Source organism: Arvicanthis niloticus, chromosome 24 (assembly GCF_011762505.2).
Source record: "Arvicanthis niloticus isolate mArvNil1 chromosome 24, mArvNil1.pat.X, whole genome shotgun sequence".
In the NCBI taxonomy this organism is placed as follows: Eukaryota; Metazoa; Chordata; class Mammalia; order Rodentia; family Muridae; genus Arvicanthis; species Arvicanthis niloticus.
The window spans coordinates 35,405,040-35,424,416 of NC_133432.1; positions in this window are offsets into that span (position 1 = coordinate 35,405,040).

The following is a 19,377-nucleotide window of genomic DNA, read 5'->3' on the forward strand; positions in this document are numbered from 1 at the left end:
GGAACTCAAGACTTAAGACTTGGATTAGGAAGAGAGACTAAAGAATAAATGGGATTGGAACACATTCTGTCTGGTCTCCATTCTTCGAGTCCGTCCTCACTCTCTCTCTTGCTGAACCCCGACCCGCTGACCTGAGCGGCAGCTTGGGCCGGGATACAGTGGCCGCCAAGCGTGGAGTGGAGAGGGCCTCAACATTTTTGGCGCCCTAACATGGGACTAGTGCGGGTCACAACATTTTAGGCCACCCAAAGTGGGGCAGCCTAGGCCCCAACATTTTTGGCTCCAGAACGTGGGGCTAGTGCAGTTCTCAACAAGGAGTGGCCCAGATTTACTGTGGGTCTTCCTGCTTCAAATACTCCGATAATAAAAGCCCTCAACTGCGAGCCTGGCAGCTTGGGTTTTAACTGATTCCAGATGTGATCAAGTTGGCAGCCAAGATGAGCTATCACCATGTCAGAGGGGGTCAGTCCACCATAGCAAGGAAGGCATTGGGAGCACCACAGTTCATACTGACAGAAGCAGGTGGTAGACATGGTTCATGGCAGGATGGGCCAGGAAGCAAAGGTGGGGTCAGTGGCATCTGGTAGTTTTTTTCGTTTCCTCTTTATTGTGTCTGCTCTCCAGGACTATAGGACAGTGATGCCCTGTACAAGTTTCATTTTGGCAGTCATGATAAAAAAAAAAAATACCTTAGGGACAAAGGGGTTTATATCAGCTCACAGTTTCCATCACTGCAAAAAAAGGTCACAGAGGCAGGCGTTTGAGACACCAGGTCACATCACATCCACAGTCAAGAGCGGAGAGAAAATGAATGCATCAACACATAGCTCTTGGCTCTTTCCCTAAGTTCACACAGTCCAGGACCCAAACCAGGGAACGGAGCTGTGTACATCCAGGCTCGGTCCTCCCACATCAGTTAACATAACCAAAACATGCCCCTCCCCCACGCTGACTGAGCCCCGATTCCCACGTGATAGAAGAGAATGCACTTCTGAAAGCTCTCCTCTGACATTCAACAGGCACACACAGGAACACGTGCGCACACACGCACATGCACACCACTCAATCAACGAATAAATAAAATATAATTTTTTAGTTTAAAGAATATGGTGCTGGAAGGAGAGCTCAGCATTAAAGGGCACTTGCTGCTCTTTGCAGAGAACCCAGGTTTGGTTCCTAGCACCTGCATCAGGAAGCTCATAGCCATGTGTCACTCCAGTTCCAGGACAAGACGTTCTCTTCTGGCCTCTGTGAGCACCGGCACACATATGGTACACACACACACATATACGTGGGGCCAGCGCACATTGATACACGTAAATTTAACTTAAAAAAAAAAATGATTGGAAGCATGCCTCTCTTTAAAACAAAACAAAAGACACAAATGTGGGTGGTCAGATGACTGGGAGAGAGAAATAGAATGCTCTAGGCCTCAGCTGAGAGAACCTTTTCTCCACGGTGGACTCGAAGGAGTGAGGAGGGAAGCGGGGATTCCAGCCTGGCCTCATACCAAAGGAGACGCCGGCAACCTCCGCCTGCCGCTGTCAGGCCCATTAAAGATCTAATTTCTGTTCACCTATAACTTTATTAGGCTCGTCCAAGCTATTCATCAAAGAAGCCTGTCTGGAAAAGGGTGTATCATGGCTTTTATTAAAATGTCCTCTCCGGGGCAACTGCATTAGGTTTTATGGTCCCGCACACAAATCTGTCTTGACAACGGGAGACTTCTTTCCATCACTCCATCGAAAGAAGTTACAGATAGGATGCCTGGGTTCCAGATATCTGAGATGCTGTATCCCCAAGTACGAGCCTTAGTGTCTTCTTGTTGTTTTTGATGTTTTAGGTTTATTTTTTAAACTATGTGTATGTGAGAGGTATCTATACACGTAAGTGCAGGTGTCTGCAGAGGCCAGTAGAAGACAGCAGATTCCCCTGGAGCTAAAGTTAAAGGTGATTGTGAGTTTCCTAACATGGGTTTTGAACTCGGGTCCTCAGGAAGAACAATACATACTCTTAATCACCAAGACATCTCCCAACTTTAGAGTCTTAACCAGGTTTTTACCTCAACTCCAGAAGGTTAAAAAAAAAAAAATCTATCCTATAGAACAGCTAACTGACTCTCAGAGACTGTCCTAGTTTTCTTTCTGTTGCTGTGATAAAATACCCTGACAAAAAGCAACTTAGGAAGGCAGAGTTTTGCTCCACTTACAGTTCCAAGTTATAGTTCATTGTTACAGGAAAGTTATAGCGGCAGGAGTTTGGGACAGCTGGTCATATCACATCCATAGTCAAGAGAAATGAATGTGCCCATGCTGCCTGTTTGCTTACTGCTGCTCAGCTAGTGCTATTCACCCTTATGTAGTTCAGGTGCCAACCTAGGGAATGGTGCCACCCACAATGGACTAGATCTTCTGACATCAATTAACAGTTAAGACAATCCCCAGCAAGCCAACCTGATCTAGTTTAGGCCTTTCTCTTGGATCATTCTAAACCATGGCAACTGACTTTTAAAAAAAAATGTGTATGTGTGCACACATGCACGAATGCCTTCAAGGATAGAAAGCCAGACTCCCAAGAGCTGGAGTTAGAGGCAGTTGTGAGCCAATTCACATGAACTGAACTGGGCACTGACCATGGATCCTCTATAGAAGCAGCACAATGTCTTAAGAGCTGAGCCATCTCTCCAGCCCCGCATGTTGACATTTAAGACCAACCATCCCAACGAGGTTCTTACCTCAGTTCTGAGAGTTTAGGTATAGGTTCTCATTCCATAAAACTTCCAACTGAGTCTCAGAAGTTACCACCTTCCCAAATTTGTAGCTGCTTTCCCCTTCAGCCATGCACTAGGACCAGTGTATATATGTTTTAGAAATTGGTCTTTAGACAAAGCCTGGAGATTCAGGATAACCCAGGCTGCTGGAAGATTATGACAGGTGGACCTAGGGACACAGGATTTGGCAGGTTGTGAAAGACATTGAGGGAAACAGATGCAAGCACCTGGCCTGGGTGACAGTTACTCACCAATTCAGGGGCACACAGAAAGGCCTGTCAGTCTGCTTGCCACAGAGATAGTAATTCTACCCACTAAGCTCATTTCAGGTCCAAACAGCAAGGGAAGCCCCACCTGTCCAACAGTTCAAGAGGTGCATTCCACCCAGCTGTCTTGGGCTTCACAATTGTCTGCCTGTCCCAGGGTTCATTTCCAAAGACTTGGTTATTGTTAATGAAAATTACGGCATTGCTAAAGAAACGATAAGGAACCCACAAACATCTGGAGATGGAGCAGCTTCCTGCCTTGAGGCCTGGTGTACAGAGTGAATCAAATCTCATATTTAATAACACTGGATGCCAGACATGGTAGTGCAAGCTTGTAATCCTAGTGCCTGAGAGGTAAAGGCAAGTGTTCAAGGCTGCCTTCAACTACACAGTGAGTTCAAGACCAGCCTAGGCTACAGAAGACCTTTTCTTAGAACAAAAGCCAGGCTGAGGAGTTGTTCTGCTGTTAAAGCTTGTTCTGCTCCTGCAGAGGACCTGAGTTTGGTTCCCTGCACCCACTTCAGACAGTTCATGACCATCTTTCAAGTCCATCTCTAGGGACATCCAATCCCTCTGGTCTACATGAGAACATGCACTGAGGTGCACATAACCATACACAAACACATATACATATAATTAAAAATAAAAATAAGTAAATCTTGGGGCCAGAGCAATAGCTCAGTGGTTAAAAGCCCAGGATTCTCTTCCAGAGGACCTAGGTTAGTTCCCAGAACTCACATGGAGACTTGCTCACAACTGTCTATAACTCCAGTTCCAGGGGTTTGAAAAGCCTTTTCTGGCTTCTGTGGGCACCAGACATGTGCATGATCCACTGACATACATGAAGGCAAAACATCATACACAATTTTAAAAATAAAAGCTAAGGGGTGTCTGTGTGTGTGTGTGTGTGTGTGTGTGTGTGTGTGTGTGTGTGTGTGATGTCAACGTGTGCATCTATGTGTTCACATATGTGGAGACCCAAGGTTGTTGTCCAGAATCATCCTCTATCAAGTGATCATCTTATTCATTGAGGCAAGGTCTCTCAATCAAACCCAGAACTTATCAATATGGCTAGTCTCTAGTCTCTCTAGCCAGCTTGCTCTGGGGATCCTCTGTCTTCACCTTCTGAGCCTGGAACTACAACCCACCTGACATTTACATGGGCCCTGGGGATCTGAACTCAGGTACACATGCTTGTGGGACAAGTGTTTTTAACTGTGAGACATCTTCCCAGCCCCTCCACCTTATTTTTTGAGATACTCTCTGAACCTCAAGCTCACTGACTTGTGCAGACCTGACATCTGACTTTTCTTCCCTTCCTTGACAGAGCCTTTTGTCCCTGGAATAGCGCTTCTCAGACCTATGCTTGCTTGATCATTCTTCATGAAGTTAGTTCTCCCAAAAAGGAGCTCTTGGAATCCCTCTCGCTTAGGTGACAGGTGAGGTATGTCACACACACACGCACACACACATATATATGTATATACATATATACATATATATGCTAATAGCTTCTCTTCTCCCTTTGGCATTCTGAGTATAAGGATTGAGGGTTTGGGATTTTTGTTTTTTGTTTTTTTCATCAAAAAGGCCACACAGAATGAGCTCATCTTTTTACTCTGGAGCCAAACTGCCAGCTCACCTGTTACGAAGCCCACACCTCAGTGACGGGCCTTCAGATCTCTTTGTCCCCAGGCTGAGGATGAGTTGGCTGTGAGTCAGGCATAAGGCTGAGCCGGCACTACTGTCCTGAGTTGCACCCTGTCTTCCTGAGCCGTGTGTGAGGGAATAAGCTAAGAACATCCTTCATTTGTTGAACAGGCATGTTCTGAATGCCTGCTGGAGGCCAGGCACCAGGCTGAGACCTCTTGTAGACACCATCTGTGATGGTTAACATTACTGTCAACTTAATACAACCTACAGTCACCTGGGAAGAGTCTCAGTGAGGGGCTATCGAGTTCAGATTTTCAGACTGGCCTGTGGACATAACTCTGGGGATTGTCTTAATTGAGTTAATTGATTTGGGAAGACTCGGCCTACCATGGACAGAACCACTCCCTGCTTTGGGAAAGGGGTGCTCTGAACTGTATGAGAGACGAGAAATTGGGCTGAACACATGCTAACATTCACATCCCTCTGGTCCTGACTGTGAATGTCAGCCAATGTCATGTGACCAGCTGTCTGAAGTCTTTTCCTTGATTTTCCCACAGTGATGGAGTGTAATCTGGAATCCGAAGCCATACTAAACCAGACCTCCCTTCTTCCCCTAAATTGCTTTTGGTTAGAGTATTTTATCATAGCCACAGAAATGAAACTAGGAAAACATATTACATAATTCCCCTGCCAACGCTGGGAGGGTGACACCCACGTGTTCAGCCTGTAGACATGGAATCTGGGGCTCCAGGAGATTTCAATCCCTTGTCAGTTTACCCAGCTGCTACATAAGAACAAGTCTTTGAGCCTGGCAGTGGTGGTGCACGCCTTTAATCCCAGCACTCAGGAGGCAGAGGCAGGGAGATCTCTGAGTTTGGGACCAGCCTGATCTGTAGAGTGAATTCTAGGAAGCCAGAGCTACACAAAGAAACCCTGTCTCAGGAAAAAAACAAAACAAAACAAAAATTGAATTCACTTTCTACCTCCAGTACATTTCAGTGTCTCCCAGGACGTCCTAGGCTCAGAGGGTTACTCCAGACAGAGGGAATGGCTGAAATCTTGAGTGAGGAGCTAAAGACCCTCCCTTCCCCACCTTCCATGAAGGGACTCCACTGGCTTGACCTTGTGAAGGTTCCCTGCAGGTAAGCACAGCTGGTCTGATCTCTAGATAGGCAGCTTTCCATGACATCCAAAGCCCAGGATAACTGCATTTGGAGATCCTTAATCCCATCTGTACAGACCCTGTTTCTCAGAAAGGCTAATTTTTTTTTTAAACCATTTACGCATTTTTTTATTTGTTTATTGGCAGCGGTGGTGGCAGAGGGGGTTTCATGCCACACAGCCAGGTGGCAGTCACAGACCAACTTGCAGAAGTCCCTGTAGGTTTGGAAGACTGACTGGGCCCTCCAGCTTGGCAGTAGACACCTTCACCCAGAGCCATCTTCCTGGCGCTGAATTTCTTTATTGTTGTTGTTGTTGTTTTGGTTTTTTTCTTTTTGTTTTTGTTTTTTTGTTTTTTGTTTTTTTGTTTTTTTCGAGACAGGGTTTCTCTGTATAGCCCTGGATGTCCTGGAACTCACTCTGTAGACCAGGCTGGCCTCAAACTCAAAAATCTGCCTGCCTCTGCCTCCCAAGTGCTGGGATTAAAGGCGTGTGCCACCACTGCACAGAGTTCCAAATTCTAATAGACCTGAATTAACAGATCTCTGAGAACCAGGCACCTTGCTGGGCCCTAGAACTACAACTGTCAATCACTCCCTGGAGGCCATTTCTCTTGCTAAGAATCATGTAAAATGTGGAGGGAAAGTTCAAGGGACACATGTATGTTGTGACCCACCTCCACCCTGCAGCCAGAGGCTCTGGTCTTGCCAAGCACTGCCTATTCTAGAACATAATCCACTTGTGCTATAGTACGTCCTACCTGTTCTGGATCGGGTTCCACCTCCCTTGGAGCCAGGCCCTGGCTTCCACAGCCTGTGTGCTCAGAGGGCTGTCATATTGATGAAAATACCAGGCAGCCATCTGCAGGGTTCTTCCTCTCTCGGGCTTCTCTGGAGCCTGAAATAAACGAGAAAGAGATGTTCCTGGCAGGGTCTGCTGAGGAGTTTCACGGCAGGAATAAAAATTGGCTGCAGTAGCAGAGAAATCCTGGAAGGGAGAAGGCTTCCTAGGCTAACACACCTCTAGGAAAGAGCCTGTGGGTGTGAGATTGGGGAGGAGGTAAGCCCGCTGCCCCCCACGTCTGCATGTGCCTTCTGCAAGCATGCGTATGGGAGCATACATGCCAACGCAGGTGTGTGCACCTGCCTGCCCCGGGCAAGTGTGAGCCTGAGTCTGAGGAGCCCAGCAGACACCCCATCCTACGTTTTCCCCTACTGTTCACAGCCTGATCTATCACCTTCAAGCCCACCTAACATCTGGAGTCACCTTGTGCTGATATATTTCTACCAAACTGGGCTGGGCACCCATCCAGGGCCTGGGAGAGAAGCCCAGTTCACCCTGGCTCCCTGGGGATTCTTTGGAAGCTAACATGGCTCCAAGCCCACCTGGCAGCCTGTTCTGGCTTCCCCCGGTCTTCTCCATCTGCCCTGTGATGTGGCATGACCCCAAGCCAGCCGGCCCCTCCTCAGCCAGATGCTACATCCACAGAGTAACAGCCCCAAATCAGCTGATGGGTGGCTTTTCCCAGGCTCTGTCACAGCCTTGACTATAGTCAAACTGAAAGGAGAAAGCCTTGACTCTAGATGTCCTTCAGCCAATCCTACCTGCTGCTTCCTGACCCTTCTTACATCAGAATCTGGCCTCAACTGAGGCTCCTTTATCCAGCAAAACTTTGCTTGGTGGCTCAAGTGACACCAGCTCTCAGGAGTTAGAGGCAAAAGGATCAGAAATTTCAGGTCATCCCTTGCTACAGGAACTCTGTCTCAAAATAACAAAATGGATGGCTATCAAGGACTTGATAGTCTCTTCTTGACTCCCACCTCACATCAGATGGGATCTCCCAGGTCCAGCTCTGGGTACTTTATCTCACACCCCAAAGGGCAGAAAAATCTCTGGACCGCTTGAGAAACATAAGCCCAAGAGCCCCACCAGGATCTGCCTGGGAAACTCAAGCCTTAACCAAACTGGCGAGAATCCAGGAATTTACAAGCTGAGACATGCAGATCTGAAACCCCTGGTCTCACATGGAAGAAAAACCTAGACCAAAAAAGTACTGCCCTTGCCTGAGACAAGCCACAAGTCAATGAATTTGTTGTTTTTATGGTCTCAAGTCTGAGTTGTGAATTTTTTTGGTCCTCCTGCCCCCACTTCCTGAGTACTGGGATGGTTGGTATAGTCCACCCCCTCTGTTTATTGGTTGCTAAGGAGCTAACCCAGGGCTTCATGCATACTAGGTAAGCACCTTACTGACTAAGCCACATCCCAGGCTTCCCATTCTGAGTCAATGGTTCTGGAAAACCAGAGTCTTTAAAAGCTGAGGTCTTCATTTCATCCCATAAGACCAACAGAGAAGCCGGGCAGTGGTGGCTCACACCTTTAATCCCAGCATTTGGGAGGTAGAGGCAGGCGGATTTCTGAGTTCGAGGCCAGCCTGGTCTACAGAGTGAGTTCCAGAACAGCCAGGGCTACACAGAGAAATCCTGTCTCAAAAAAAAAAAAAAAAAAAAAAAAAAAAAAAAAGAAAAGAAAAGAAAAAAAGAGTATCTGGTTCCTTCATTGGAAGAATCAATTATGTTTGAAACAACTTGGGTTAGGGTATGTGCTCTCTCAGCTGTGTATCCTATGGAGTGTAAATACAGATCAAGCTGCAATATACTGTAGGGAGAGAGGGCACCAGATGGCAGAGCCATAGCAAGCATTAAGGAAGTAAAAGCAAAATATCCTATTAATAAGTTTTACATTGAAGGTTAGCAAGATGGCTCAGTAGGCAAAGGTGCTTGCTGCCAAACCTGATGACCTGAGTTCAATCCCTGAGTTCAAATCCAGGTCCTACCGGATGGAGAAAGAGAACCTACATTCTCAAGTTGTCCTCTGACCTACTTGCAGGCACCGTGGCACATGCACATGTGCTCACACACACCATTAATTTAATTAATTAATATAAAAGATCAAATTATAGCCAGGCTTGATGATATAATTCTGTAATGTCAGCACTCAGACAATGGGTAGACAGTGAACTTAAAAGGTCTGAAGATTTCAGGGGCTTATAGCTGTTTGAACTTCTTCCTGAGTAATGGGGAACCACAGAAGATAGCTGAACAGAGCAACAGCAGGGCCAGGCAGCCATACTTGGAAGGACTCCTCAGGCAGCTTCAGAGAGAACTGTTTTGATTCACAGAGAACCTACAGCTCACATATGGCAAGTACCTGGTCTGTGGGGGACAGAATCAGTACACATGCTGGTTATAGGTGAGGTGGCTCCAGGTTGGGGTGGGGAGGGGACAATGAACCAGCAGAAGCCAGAGAAAGATCTAAGACACTGAAGTTATGGGGTGTGGCTCAGTGGTGGTAGAGCACCCGCCTAGAATCCCCCAGTGAGGGGCTGGGGACAGAGAAGCAATGGCTATATCTAGGACTGGGGGTGTCTCTGAAGCGGTGATTCTCTAACAGGGGTTTACCTACATGGTCATTCTCAATGTCTCAACAGGAGGGGACACACAATCTCACACACACACATACACACACACATACACACACATACACACACATACATACACACACACACACACACACACACACACACGGATATGCACAATTCTTTTTAGGAAATTGGGAAGGGCAGGCCAGTGTAGATGAGTTTTGGTGCCCAGTATTACCATTCTGTTCCCCATAATACTGGAGATGAAACTCAGGGCTTCACACATGTCAAGTTCTTTACCACTGACCTACAAAGCTGGTTTGCTTGCTTGCTTTCTCTCTTTTTCTCTTTCTTTTCTCTCTTTCATTCTCTCCTTTCTTTCTTTTTTTTTTTTTCCCCGAGATGTTCAACTCTGTAGCTCAGGCTGGACCTGACCTCGTTCTGTAGTCAACAACAATTCAATTTGTAGTCTTCCTGTCTCAGCCTCACAAATAGCTGGAATTACAGGCCTGTTCTTGTTGTCTGTCTGTCTGTCTGTCTGTCTGTCTGTCTACTGTGGGGGAGGGGTGCACTTGTGGAGGTCTGAAGCCAACTTTCAAGAGTTAGTTCTCTCCTTCCACTATTGGGTTCCAGGGATTGAACTTGGGTCACCAGGCCTGGCAGTAAGCACCTTTACCCACTGAGCCATCCCACTGGCCCTTATTCATCACCAGTGATTAGCCTCAAAAGCATGTGCAAAAAGACAGGCTCAGAGAAGTGAAATGACTGTCCTAGCTCTGCAAAGCGTGCCTTGTTCCCTAGGCCACCGCCCACCTGGCTCCATCACCCTCCCTCCTCCCTGCCCCTCCCTGCTTCCTCCCTGCCTGCCCTCCCATCCTTCTGTTTTGTCTTTAATGAGCCGGAATCTTTGATAATAGCGGTGGGCCTTTTATGAACTAAACAAACTAAAACTGAGGGTTTTTTTCCCCTTCTCACAAAAGACCTCATTGAATAAGCAATGGGCTTTTCTGCAACTATTTTTAAAGATGGAGCTGCAGGCGAGGCAGTGTGGAAAGTCACGGAGAGCCAGTCCGCTCCTGAAGGTCACCCAGAACTCAGGGATAAGAAGCAGTGTTGGTGGCCACACTGTGGATTCCATGTACTGGGTCGTGTACACAGCCATTGCCACCATCACTTGGTCACTTGGAACAGCCATGGCAGTAGCGTCCCTCCATCTTCTATAGTGTTCCCAGTCTTGTCCCTTGGACCCCAACATTTTGTGATACATAGACAATGGTCTCCTTGTCTCCCCTGTCCCCCAAGACATTGCACTTAACTTCATAGGGCACCAAACTGGGGCTACCATTCCCACAAGCAAAGCTTTCTGGTTCAATCTGACATCTCATCCTTAGCTACTTTTTATTTGCCTTTGTGGGAGTATGTGCATGTGACTGCAGTGCTCACAGGGGCCAGAAGAGGGCACTGCATCCCTGGATCTGGAGTAGAGGAGGCCCTAGATGTGGGTCCTCTACCAGAACAGCAAGTGCTCTTAGCAGCAAAGCCATCTCCTTATCCCCTTATTTTCAACTATGTCTTAGACCTCATCTTTAGGGAAACTAAGGCCCAGAGAGGTCCACATGGCTATGTTTAGCCAAGATACCTGCCATCAAACCTGAGGATTCTCTGCTTCATTGTTCCTCTGGCTCTCAACATTGCTTGCTAGCCCACTATAAATAACTCGAAGGTTCTAGAACCTTGAAGACCTTTCTGGGTCATGCTGGTGGCTAAGTTTTTACTCAGAACTCGGTGAAGCATTCTTACTTCAGTTGCCTCAGTTCCCTGATCTGTAGATTGGGTTGATGATAACAATAGTGGCGTTAGCGTTTCCTGGTTCCTCAGCTCATAGCTCAAAGAGTAACTAAAGGGAGTTGATGGTCATATGTCGCGGCCCGAGCAAAATGTTGAGGCCCGGGCTGCCCCGCATTTGGTGGCCACTGTATCCCGGCCCAAGCTGCCGCTCCAGTCCGCGGGTCAGGGTTCAGCAAGAGAGAGAGAGTGAGGATGGACTCGAAGAATGGAGACCAGACAGAGTGTGTTTCAGTCCTGTTTATTCTTCAGTCTCTCTTCTTAGTCCAAGTCCCAAGTCTTGAGTTCCTAGTTCCTAGTTCCTAGTGCCTCCAAGTTCCAAGTTACTTCTTCCAAGTTCTCTCCCAAGTGCCTGCTTCTCTGTCTCCTCTGTCTGATTCTCTGATCTCTGTCTGATTCTCTCTCTCTCCTGTCTGATTCTCTGTTCTGTCTTCTGTCTGCCTCTTGCCTTTATATGTCTCACTTCTAAGCCATGCCTTTTGGTCACACCTTTAATCATGCCCTTAGGTCTTGTCTCTAAATCTGATCTCTACACTTCTAAGTCACACTCTTAAATTACACACCTTTAATCTCACACACCTTTAATCTCACACACCCAAGGTATCTAAACCAAGATTATCAGAGTGTGCTCAGCTGTTGTAGGCTATTGTAATCCAAGTCTCATGTCAGGGTATATGGCTCAAGATGGCTGCAAAGCTGATAACCGCTTTCTGCTAAAAGTCGGCCCCCAACAGTCACAGGGCTCAGATGGTTGTGAGCTCAGGCAGCCTGCTGGCCTTAGTTACATGGTTGTTAAGAGCACATTTTTTATTATAACATTTATTTATTTGTGTATGTGCTGGGGCACACATGAGCCACAGCACCCCTGTGAATGGCCGGGGACAGCTTGTAGTAGATCTCTCCTTCCACCATGTGAGGTTGGACTCAGGTCACCAGACTCGGTGACAAGTGCCTTTACCTGCTGAGCCATCTCACTGGCTCTTGAACCTGGATTTAAAAGAAAAAAAAAATTGTGTAGGCTAGCGTATGTATCAGTGCCGGTGTGCTGAGTGTGCTGACGTGCAAGCAGGTTAGGGTCTATGACTTCCTCTGTCCCTTTCCACCTTAGTCTTAACATAATTTTTATTATACTTTGGTTTTGTTTTCATTTACTCCGTGTGGGATGGAGGGACAGCTCATGATTAAGAGCACTGACTGCTCTTCCGGAGGTCCTGAGTTCAATTCCCAGCAACCACGTGGTGGCTCACAACCATCTGTAATGGGATCCGATGCCCTCTTCTGGAGTGTCTGTGGACACCAACAGTGTGCTCACATATATTAAATAAACAAATAGATCTTAATTTACTCCGTGTGTGTGTGTGTGTGTGTGTGTGTGTGTGTGTGTGTGTGTAAATATGCATGTCATGGTACACTTGTGACAGCCTGTGGGAGTCAGTTCTCTCCTTATACCATGTGGGTCCAGAACTCAGGTTGTCTGATAGCAAGCGCCTTTATCCAGTTAAGCTATCCAGCCTGCCCCACATTATCCTTCTTTTATCTCTCACCGAACCTGCAGCTGAAGCTTGCAGTCATGGCTAGGCAGATTGGAAAGAGAGCCTCTACCCGCTAGGGTTTTGCACGGGTCCTGGGGATCTGAACACTGGTTCTCAACAGAGCCGTCTTCCCAGCCCTTGAATCTGCTATTTCCACTGCAAAGTCCAGAAGCCTCTATTCCTCTTTTGGAGCCTTGATGCCCCCTGGTGGTCACCGAAGACCCTGCAACTCACCAACTCTTCCACTGTCGCTTCCTCCTGACTCCTCAGGGGGGCCTCAGGCAGGGGGGCTTTATGATGCCCTGAGGAGCAGCAGAGGGGAAGCCCTTCATGAGGGTTGAATCTCAACCGTGCCATCCCCAGCTCTGTGGCTTCAGTGAAATACATAGGTAAGCTAAATCATACATACATACATACATACTAATGAACAATTTATGTCTTTTAATGCAATTCCTGTGTCTCACGCAGAGTGAGGGGCAACTATGTTGAGTGCCCTCTGTGTCATTGGATCAGATAATCCCTCTTTCCTGGCATGTATCTAGAATGTGAAAGGACTCCCCTGGGAGGAAGGAAGATGTTCTAGAGAGACCCTGTGTCCACCCCACCCCCCCATTCAGTTATTAAACTCTTGAAACACTGGACTCCCAAGACTTGGAACTTCCCACTGGGAATCTAGTGCTAGGGAAAGGACAAGCTGAGGCTGGGTGCCAGGCAAGGCTTGTCTCTCATGAAGAGACTTCACACAGTCAGACCACCTAGCAGGAGAACCTTAAACTGAGAGGATGACCGAGCAGGGATGGGCGTGGCCACACCTTAGCCTCGGCTGCTTAGCTATCCATACCTCTATTAAAACTAAACTTCGTCAGGCTTCAGTTCTGACTCTTCCGGGAATGGCACTCATGTCTTTGTTTCAAGAAGTTGTTTATAACCATCTGGAAACCCTTCCTTTGTTTCAAAAAGGTTCTTTGCCTACCTATGAGTACCTGCTGTGGTTACTTTGTTCTGAACTTCCATTAAGTTCTACTCTGGTAACCCCACCTATTCTCCCCATTTGAAAACCCCCTGGAGCTAGAGAGATGCCTCATTGGTTAAGAACTCTGACTGCTCTTCCAGAGGGCCTGAGTTCAATTCCCAGCAACCACATGGTGGCTCACGACCATCTGTAATGGGGTTTGATGCCTGCTTCTGGTGTGTCTGAAGACAGCTACAGTGTACTTGTAGAGTGAAAAATTATAAAGGCCATTTTATGAAATATGTGTAGATTTTTCGCCTTACAGAACACGGAACTGAAAATAAGATTTCAGGCCTTCACATTCTAGGTGAAGGACACTTGCTGGATTACATTCCTCAAGCCTCGCCCAAGGCAGGAAGACACATTCCTGACCACAGATAAAAGATGCAGCCACCTAGGTGGGGCTATAGCAGGAAGAAGCAAAGATAGTTAATCTGAAATAGTTGGTAAATGGCAGGATAGGACACAATGGCATGGTAAAAACTACATTTTTGAGAAGAATGAGTGTGCAGAGTGATTTCACATGACTCTAGATCATTTGGGCTAGATTCCTCTGAAATGTTCCACTGTTCTTGGTTACTCCTCCCTTGGTCTTCCCAGTGCCATGTTCAAAATTTGTAAAACAACCAATCACGTGTAACCGCGAGAAAATGCAACCATTCATGTGTAAGCGCGCGAAAATGCCTTCCTCCCCCAACCCCATGCTATAAAAGACCCTTTAACCCACCACTGGGGCCAAAACCCTGCTCTTGGAGCTAAAGAGCTTGTCGTTTTGACCGCCGGCTAACTTCCCTAATAAAGCCTCTGCTGATTGCATCCAGGTATGGTTTCTTGTGATCTTTGGGTGGTCGCGATTTCCGGAGGCTTGAGGAAGGATCTCCCAAGTATGAGGGTCTTCATACTCACATACATGAAATAAATAAATCTTTTTTAATAAGAAAGGAAGGAAGGAAGAAGTATAGAGTGAAAAATTATAAAAATCATTTTATAAAATATATACAGGCCGGGCGGTGGTGGCGCACGCCTTTAATCCCAGCACTTGGGAGGCAGAGGCAGGCAGATTTCTGAGTTTGAGGCCAGCCTGGTCTACAGAGTGGGTTCCAGGACAGCCAGGGCTACACAGAGAAACCCTGTCTCAAAAAAGAAAAAAAAAAGAAAGAAAAATATATACAGGTTTTTCTTTAGGCTTTTCTTTAAAGGACATAGAAAGTTTTCTCTGAAACAAGCTAAAAATGTAGACTGGCCAGTTTCAGAAACTGGAAGAGAGGAATGCAAGTCATCTAGGTGGGGCTGAGAAACTAGTAACCACGACGACAGGGCAGCAACTGAGAAATAGTTGAGCAAGTGACATGGCAAGACCACATTTTTGAGAAGAATGAGTATACAGAGTGTTTTGCACATGACCCTGACTCACTTAGGTTGGGTTCCTCTGGAATTCTCCGCTATTTTTATGTTATATTTCCTTAGCAACCCCTCACCCCCTCCTCACTCCCCTGGTTTGTGGTTTTCCCCCTTTAAAAACCCCCTCAGCCAGCCGGTTTTTGTCAATTCAGCTCCTGTGTGGGCAAACAAATTGACTGTTGGCTGGCCAACTCTCCCTAATAAAGCCTCTGCTGATTGCATCCAGGTACAGTGTCTTGAGAGTTTTTGGGTGATTGTGACTTCCCGAGACTTGAGTGAGGATCTCCCGAGTTTGGGGGTCTTCAGAAGGAAGGAAGGAAGGAAGGAAGGAAGGAAGGAAGGAAGGAAGGAAGAGAGAGAGAGAAAGAAAGAAAGAAAGAAAGAAAGAAAGAAAGAAAGAAAGAAAGAAACTTCTTGCTTCTTGAACCCAGACTTAGGGGAAGGCAGCCCACGTACATGAATTTTTAAAAGCTTGCTTTAAGTAATTTGGCCCTATGATTTGGGTGGGTAATCTTTTCCCTCCCATCTTGAGACTCATTGGATTCATATAAAGGATGCAGTCCAAGTGGTCTAACAATGGCTGCCTCACACTAGAGAAGCAGAGAAACCTGTCTCAACAGTGCCAGTCTGGGGCTAAAGGCCTGGCCCAGTGGTATTCAGCCTTCCTCATGCTATGACCCTTTAATACGGCTTCTCATAGTGTGGTGACCCCCAACCATAAAATTATTTTGTTGCCGCTGCATAACTGTAATTTGCTACTATTTTGAATCATAATGTAAATTAAATATCTAATATGCAAGCTATCTGATATGGGACCTCTGGGAAAGGGTCATTTGAGTCCCCCAGAGAAAGGGGTCCCGACCCATAGGTTGAGAACCACTGGAGAATTCCTGGGAGCTGTTGGTCTTCAGTCCATGTCGGAATCCAGAAGAAGTTGGTTTTGATACCAGTGAAGGATGGGTTCTCCCGCTGCAAATAATCTGGTCAAGGAAATCCCTCCCATGAGTGCCCAGCAGCTTGGGGTATAGTTGATTCCAGGGGTAGTTAAGTTGACAGTGGGGATGATCCACCACACAGTCAGGAGAATGGTTGCTTGCTGGCTTGTTCTCAAGTTCAAGGTCCCCAATTCTTCCTAGCCCAGGTCTACCTTAGGGTTGTGGGGGAACCTCCCACAGTGTCCTGGGCCTTCCCATATTGATTAACAATTATGATAGTTGCATGCAGTTACGCCCAGAGGCCAATCTGATCCAGGCAATTCCCTCACCCCCCAAATGAAACTCCCTCAGATAAAGGCTGGGCTGTGTCAAGTTGACAGCTGATTATCACCAGGAGAGGCTACTTGGCTTTGCTCATGGTTGCACCCTCAATGTGGAAATCAGGAGCATTTCTCGAGTGGCTGAGAGGTAGGCTCTAACACCAAATGATTTGTTCTGTACAGAGCTACACCTTAGGTCTCTCAAGACCCAGATTTATGAGGTTTTTGCTTTTAATTTTTTTTCCATTTTCATGTGTGTTCATATATGTATTTTTTACATGCATGTGGCCAACCACACATGTGGAGGCCTACAGCCAAAGTCCAGAATCATCCTAGCTAACATGACTAGTCTCACTAACCATCTTGCAGGGCTGACAGGCGTGTTCCACCATGCCTGGATTATGAGGTTCTGTGGGTCATACATGCCAGGCAAACACAGTCAATTGTGCCACCTCAAACTCACTTGGGATGACAGCAACTGAATTACTCCAAAACACACGAGTTCAAAAGCTAGTCTTAGCTGGAAGAAGGCCATTGGGAAGTGATGTCATCTGTAGGAAGAGGAAGTCAGTGGGTGGCCCTTGGGTTTTTGGGGCAAGGAGGCATTCCATGTCTTTCTCATTTGCTTTCTAGAAATAAAAAAGCCATTCACCCTGCCATGCATTTCCCACCGTGGGTATTTGGCACCCCACCAGAGACCCAAAGCAAGACTGCACACCCAGTCTTGGACTGGAGTCTTCAAAACTCAAAGAAACCTTTACTCAATGTTGGATCCTGGGAATTTAGATTAGTACTGAAGGTTTGGGCAGTTGTTGGAGATTTGAAGGAAATGAACTGACCGGTAGTTTGGGAAACACCGTGGCTGCAGTTAACCCAGGCTATCTATGAAGGAAGTTCATACCCTGCACGCTGGCCTTCTGTGACTTCTTGAAAAGGCTTGTAGCACCCCCTGGTGTCCATTACTGGATTTGCTGGAATTCCATAGAGGAGTCAGGGTGAGATGTTTGGTAAGTAGAAGATTCCAGCTCAGAGGATATAGGTTTGGGGTAGACTGGAATCTAGTTCTGGACACAGAAGATGTGAGGAGTCAAAGAGCAAGCCAAACATAGATAGGCTCACCATGGTCTCAGGGTATAGTCTGGGCTGGACACAATATTGGGAGTCATGTCTATGAAAGTGTGTGTTTTATATCAACTTGGTACAAGGTAGAATCATCTAAGAAGAGGGAGCCACCTTGGAACAAAACGCCTCCCTAAGATTTGGCTGAAGACATGTCTATAGGATATTTTCTTAGTGATTGATAATAGAAGGGCCAGCCCATTGTGGGTGGGGCCATCCCTGGGCCGGTGGCCCTGTGTTTTATAAGAAAGCACGGTAAGCAAGCTACGAGGAGCAAGCCAGTAAACAGCATCCCTCCGTGGTCTCAGCATCAGCTCCAGCCTCCAGGTTCCCACCTTGTGTGAGTTTCCGCCAGCACTGTTTTTGACGCTGAACTGTGATGTGGGACTACGAGCAAAACAAACCCTTTCCTCCCCACGTTGCTTCTGGCCACCGTATTTCATCACAGCAATAAGCAAACCCTGACTAAGGCAGAAAGTTAACCACACCGGTCCAGTGGGCTTTCTGCGGAGGACATCTTCCAGAACAGAAAATGCAGAATAAAGATGGAAACTTGGGGTTCCAGAAGAAGAGCAAGACGGAAGTCAGAATATCTCTGACCTTGTAGGCATCTGGGGTACAGACAGGGAGGCAGAAGATCCGCCATGGCCAGGCTGTCTCACAGAGGCATGAGTAGAGCTGCCTCCTCCCCATCTGGGTTGCACCTCTTGCTTTTCCTGGAACTGGGGTCCTATACTCTACTGTTGTGCATAGGTGTCTGTATTCGTGTGTGTTTGTGGAGGCCAGAAGATGTCAGGAGTCCTTGATCTATTGCTCTCTGCCTTATTCTTTTGAGCAATGTCTCTCACTGAACCTGAAGTTGGGCTGGCTACCTCCTGTTTCCATCCTCCTGTTTCCACCCAGGGCACTTGGGTTACAGGCATGTGTGCAGCTATGCCTGGCCTCCTGCGAAGGTGAGACCTTAAACGGTTCTGTGCTAGAAGGGACTGGACATTGTAGAAGCTGACTACCATATTGTCTCTCTCACCCGTGTGAGTGTGGGCAAACATGCATGTGTAACGTTCTGTTAAGTCTTCAGGCAGGTATGGCAGCTGTGGGGGGGTGCACTGGGGATCTGTGCACCTCTTCACTCCTGGCCATGGCCAAGGCCTGGCAAAGAAAAATGCCAGATGAGACACATGACCAAGTGGACACTGCCACCTGCTGGAAACAGTAGGCAGTGTTTGGGGGTCTGGCATTTGCTGCCTTTATCTTTTGAGAATCCCACTGGCCTTTCTGTCCAACAGTAGAAAACAGGGTCCTCCACCACACCCGATGGTCCCCAGGTATCTGAGTAATAGCCCAGAGAGCTGCTGGTTTTCAAAAGAATAAAAACATAGTATTGCAACGGAAAATAATTCTGTTAAAATTCTAGTGTTTGTACAGATGTGTGTGCACATGTCCATCTATGTGAGTACTTGTGCACATGCGTGTGGAAGCTAAAGACTACACTCAGGTGTCGCTCTCTGCTCACTCTCAACTTTGTGTGTGTGTGGTTTTTTTTTTTTTTTTTTTTTTTTTGGGTTTGGTTTTTTTTTTTTTTTTTTGGTTTTTTTGGTTTTTTTGGTTTTTTTTTTTTTTTTTTTTGTGGTGGTGGTGGTTTGTTGTCTGTTTTTTGAGACAGGGTTCTTCTGAGCAGCCCTGGCTGTCCTAAAACTCCCTCTGCAAACCAGGCTGTCCTGGAATTCAGAGATCTGTCCGCCTCTGCCTCCTGAGTACTAGGATTAAAGGTGTGTGTCATCTCCACCCAGCCTACCTTGTGTTTCTTGAGACACCATCTCTTACTGGCCTAGAGACTGCTGATTCAGCTAGTGTAGCTGGCTAATGAGTGAGTCCCAAGGATCCTACTTCTGCCTCCACAGCAATGGGGTCACAAACACCTGCCACAAGGGAGGAAAGACCCTCT